Consider the following 5,546-nt stretch of genomic DNA (forward strand, 5'->3'; position numbering starts at 1 on the left):
CCGCTCGGGGCTGGTGCCCGGTCCTGAACGGAGGCTGTGGTCCTGCTTGGTCCCGCGCCCTGCAAAGCCGAAGAGCAAAGCCGAAGACCCGGCAGCCCGGGTCCAGGCTGAGTGCTCAACCCAGAGCGTCCACACCCGCTGCGTGCAGGGGCCACCCCCTACCCTCGTGGAGCTTGAAGTCCAGCAGCCGGCAAGCGACGAGGAGAGGAAAGGAGTCAGGTCTTCATTCTCCCAAGTCCTCTCTTGAGAGCAGCCGTGCCTGAGATGGTCCAGAAGGCCCAGGTTCGAATTCCGACTCCTCTATGCCCTAGCTCCGCAGCCTTGGGCGAAGAGGTCCCTGGCCTCTCTGAGTCTCAGCTCTGAAGCCTCGTCGGTTACATAGGTGGGTGTGAGGGTCAGACAAGACAAGGATTGTGGGAGAGTCGGTAGATGGAGTGAGCACATGGGATGCCAGCGGTTCTTCCTGCTTCTTTGGCACCAGCACCATTTCTGGGAACCTTCCTGCACCCCCACCCCGGTACCCGCTCACTGCTGTCCTTCCGGAAGGAAGAAGTATTTAGAATAGACCCTCCCAGAGGATGGAGTGGGACCATGTCGCTAGAGTCCCCACAATCAGTGACACAGATGCATTTCCCTATAAAATAAAATTGCTCCCTCCTCAGGGCAGAGTGTGGCGGGGAAGCAGCGTCACCGGGGAGCGCAGTTTCTCCAGGGATTGCAGCCGAAAGTTTGTTTCAAAGCTCCGGAAGGGGCAAGGCTGGCTTCTGACGCCTTCCTGTCGAGGCCAGAGGTCAGGCGTGGACATCAGCCAGAAGCAGGGAGGAGAGGCAGGGCTGGGGCAACTCTTCAACACGGACAGATGGAGGCCAAGGCACAATGTCAGCCACAGGATCAGCAGGAGGACAAAACTGTCCCAGCCTGAACTAGCCAGAGCCCGACAGAGAGAATACCAACCCCGAGAGGATCACCAGCATCGGCTCTATGCTGCCATATGCTGCCCATTGCTGCTGAGGGCCCTCTGTCTCCGAGGGCTCCTGGCAGCGAGTGGATGTCTTCTCAGAACACACATTTATGTACTAAGAGTCCATAGCAGAGAGAATAGGACAGAGTTCATAGTCCCCCTTAAGAGTGAGGTGGGCTTGGGAAGGATAGTGAGAATCTAATCTGGCCACTGCCTGGTAATTTTTAGCAACAAAAGGAGTCACATCAGGGAAAACTGTTAAAGTATTGGAGAATTCCAAGTCTGAGTAGTAGAGATTCCCCCCCTTAAATTTAGTCTAATTTGTTTCATCTCCTTGTAACTTGCACCCATGCGTCGCAGAGAGCTGGGCCCTCTTGAGTCAAGTAGAATGAATGGAAGTCCCTCTGGATTTCCTGGAAGTTTCCCTGCAGTTAGAACTGGTTAGAAACCCCGACTGGCACGAAGCTGTGAGCCTGCTCCCGAGCCTGTCTGAACCTCAGGACTCATGTAAAGGTCAGAGAATAATAGGACCGATTGCACAATTGAGTCTTCCGCATTACACGGGAGGGGGCAGGTCAGGGCTCACACAGTCCTTGGCACATATGAAGTGCCCAGTAGCAGTTCTTTTTTAAATATTTCTCAGGAGCCCAAATTCAGTGACAAAAATACTTCGTGAAGGGCTGGGAAATGAGGAGTTTACAGCCTGCAAAAGGGCCAAGCAGGGATAGGAACCCCTAAAGTTGAAGTGTTGTTCCCTAAAAGTCCCGATGCAGGGAGAGTTCACCCAGACATGTTATTTCTGGACATTCAACCAGTGCTCCTGTCCTACACGCAGGACAGCCCTTCAGGTCTTCTTTCCCCATCTTCCAGCTTCGTTTATCTAAATCTCTTTCTAGTGTTCCATGGATCACCTCTGTTACAAGTTGAATTATGTCCCCCCTTCAAAAGATATGTTAGAGCCCTAAATTGCCAGTGAGTGCGGATGCAGACTCACACCTGTGAATGTGCACTTATTTGGAATTGAGGGTCTTTGCAGACAGAGTTTAGATGAGGTCATCGGGTGAGCCCTAATCCCATGATTGGCATCCTTAAAGAAGAAGCAGAGAGGAGGCTGCTGTGTGAAGACACAGAGACCCAGGGAGAAAGGGGCCACAGGAAGATGAAGGTCAAAATTGGAGCGATGCTGCCACAAGCCAGGAACGCTCGGGGGCCATTGGAAGCTGGAAAAGGCAAGAAAGGATATTTTCCTTTAGGTTTTGGAGGGAGCAAGATCTGCTGCACCTTGATTTCAGACTTCTAGCCCCTAGAACTGTAAGATAATAAGTGTGTTTGTAACAGCAACCCTAAGAAACTCCCAGAGATGGTTGCCTAACATGCAGGAGAAAAGAGGAAAGGCATACGAACAAAACCAGTCATTGAGTGTCATGGCTGGGAGCCAATGTTTGCTCACTTATTCATTCAACAAACATCTGAATGCCTGTTCCTTGCAGGCACAGGTTAGATGCTGAGGATAGGATCAAGAGCAAGATAAGGCTCTGCTCTTTGGGAGCATTCATTTAGTAGGGGGTTGTAGAGCTCGAACAATTAATGGGGATAAATAACTGGGGAGTGCTAGAGGCCGGCTGGGGAGGAAATAAAACTGGGGGGTGTGATGTGGAAGGGAGTGCAAAGCAAGAGAAAGGATCTGAATGGCTCAGTGAAGCGAGTGTCAGAAGATGAGCTCTAAGTCATGAGTAGGAAGCAGTGCAGAGCAGTGCACATGCTCTTCACATAAAGGCAAGAGCATGTGCAAAAGCCCTGAGGTGGGCATACGCTGGGCATGTTTGAGGAAGAGCAGGAAGCGCAGTGCAGATTGGGACCATCCCAGCCACTTGCAAACTGTGACCTTAAGGAGTCATTTCCTCAGTTCTGCTAGCGAGGGCTGTGGCTCAGAGGGAGGCAACCTACCCCTCTGTGCCTTGGAAAAGGGCCAGGTCTCTAACAGCCGGTTAGGAATTTTGGGCTAACATTGGGGGAGGGGAGGCAAGGACAGGCAAATCTGTGGCGCTTCAAGACAATGCATAAACAGGACATCCAAGGCGGTGGCTTTTTTTTTGTTGTTGGAAACATTTCAGAAATGTCTAGTAATTTCTTTGACCTTAGTTTGCTCATCTGTGAAAGAGGGATAATAAATGCCACTTTGCCCCGGTCCCCGAGCTCAATTCAGTTCTTCTCCCAGTCCTGGGGCGCAGGGAGTGGAGGCTGCAGGGTCCAATCCTGATCCCATTACTCATCTGTACCAGCTGTGTGACCTCGGGCAAGTTACTGCCAGTCTCTGAGACGCTTTTCTTAACAGTAAAAAGGAGTGAGTGGAGCAACCTTCCATGGGGGTTGTCCGGCAGAGGACAGCGCCTGCGGCTAGGCTCAGATCCCAGCCGCCCTGCCTCCTTCCCTGGAGCTCCGGGTTGCTCACGCCTTGCTTCACCACCCACTGGTCTGCTGGAGGGGAGCTTTGAGCAGCGCACTGGGCATGCGCAGCCAGTAGAACCCGGGAGCCCGCCGGGACGCTGGCCCCGCCCGCAAGCGTAGTGCGCTGCAGTACCACCAACCGCCTGTGGCGTCGCTGCGCAGCTGCCCTGCTGGCTCCCGCGTAGAATTCTACCAGGCTCAGCCCGAGCTGCCGGCTGCCATCTCTGCACTCGCCGGGCTGTCAGGGCTGCATCCTGGCTCCCCTAGCCCACGGCCCGCCGACCTGCCCCTGTGAGAATCTCCATGGGCTTCTTTGCTTTTGTTTCGCTTATTTTGCGGACCGGAGCTGGAGCAGGAGCGGTGGGGCTGGACTTGCAGCGCTGGCGGCATAGCCGAGGACTCAACGCAGCGCTGTGCACCGCCCCCTGGCCTCCCGTTGCGCAATCCTGACCTATGTCTGCAAGGCTTGCATTCAATCAAGTGCAATTATTGTCCTGGAGGATCACACAAGGCCCGGCGCAGAATAGGCCGGCTTCCAAGTCCAAGCTTGTCAGAGCCATCGGCGTCCCTTGCCCAGACCAGGGCTAGGCAAAGCATGGTGGGGACAGGGGCGGCCCCCACTGCGGTTCCCCAGGGAGGGGATGGGTGCAGAAAGGGAGATGAGCGTTTAGAAACATTCATAGCAATTGGACACGCGGTGGGACCAGCAGAACAAGTAGAGGAATACGGGTGTGGTGTACTGACTGGGGGCGGTCACTCCTGGCTCAGGCAGCGTCCTCGCCCCCAGCAGTAGACGCGAGTAGGTTCAAACGGGATAGTAATGAGGGAAGACCTGGTCCTTCAATATAGAGTTAGTCCTGCCCTACACTGCCTCCCCCAGTACCTCCTATGGCTGCTCCTCAGCCTGTGCCCGCTGCCACACGGGGCCCCTCTCTGCCCCGCTGACCACTAGGCTTCTCCTTCACCAAGACCCCTGATAGATGGATAGATGGCGGGCCCACCAGCACTTACCCGCAGTTCATGAGTACAATGGTAGCAGACTTTTCTCAGCTGCTTCCCCAAATCTGTTTCTCCTTTTGTTCTTGGTAATAACCCTCCTCCAATTTCTTGCTACTTAGGAAAAAAGACCAAACGTGCACTTCTTGCTTGTAGCTACGTGTGTGACCAGCAATGGGAAGTAAGTAGAACCAGAGTATCCATGACATCCAGAAGTGTCCCTGAAGGAAGGGACATGCGACTCTTGGCCACTTTTCTCATCCTGCTGGCTTGGATGCAGGGATGAAGAGGCAATGGCTGGAGCTGGAGCAGCCACATGGCCCATCACATGAATAGAACTGGCTGAGGATGGGGAACCATAGGTAGGAGCCTGAGTCCCTGATAATCATGGACCCACCATAACTGACACCCAGATTTAATTTACTTAAGAGGTAGATAGGCTTCTATATTTTGGATTTCCTCTCACTCACTGCAAAACCCAGAATGAACTGATCCAGTGTCAGTAGGGAAAGTAAAGGATAGAAATGGGCCAAGCACGGGCCAACGTGATATGAAAAACGAGCAGTTTATGTTGAATGATGTACAAACTCACACAGTTCAGCGGAAGCAACCTCTGAGAAGCCTGCAGAAGAAATAGAGGTATTCTTTCTCTTCCTACCCCGCCCCCTCACGAGTCCTCACATGTGAAGCCAGAGCCACTGCATCTTCCAGGATGCACATGGGAGGCTCTCACCGCTTTTATTAGAATCTCGGCGTGAAGGGCCACGCACCCTCTTGCTGCCTTTAAAGTAAGCGGAGCTCGGCGTGCATAGCATGGTCCCGGATGCCCAGCTGAGCACATTCGGAATCAGGCACGCATGTGGCTCATTCCCTCAGCGGAGAACACTCCCCAGCAGGGCGCTCAGTGTGAAGTTTTGAGCCACGTCTTCATAATTGTGTGTTATTTAATAAGTACCCGCGGTGAGCAATGAGAAGGCAAAAAAGAATGCTGATGTTGAAATGCTGGAAAATGGGAGCTAAAATGGATAATTTTTCAGCATTTTCAAGCTTCATGATGAGCTTTCCTAGTGACCTGAGTTGCAGGTATATGTGACCTAGATTTATCGATATTACACCAAACTTTTTTTAAAAAAGAGGTTTA

General features: G+C 52.9%; 1 protein-coding gene across 1 annotated transcript in view; it reads right to left on the minus strand.

Annotated features, from left to right (window-relative positions):
• Window positions 1-5,546, minus strand: part of ZNF518B (zinc finger protein 518B) — a 25,172-nt gene that overhangs the window by 17,018 nt on the left and 2,608 nt on the right. The gene's annotated exons all lie outside the window — the stretch shown is intronic.

Source organism: Myotis brandtii, unplaced genomic scaffold, assembly GCF_000412655.1.
Source record: "Myotis brandtii unplaced genomic scaffold, ASM41265v1 scaffold223, whole genome shotgun sequence".
NCBI classification, from domain to species: Eukaryota; Metazoa; Chordata; class Mammalia; order Chiroptera; family Vespertilionidae; genus Myotis; species Myotis brandtii.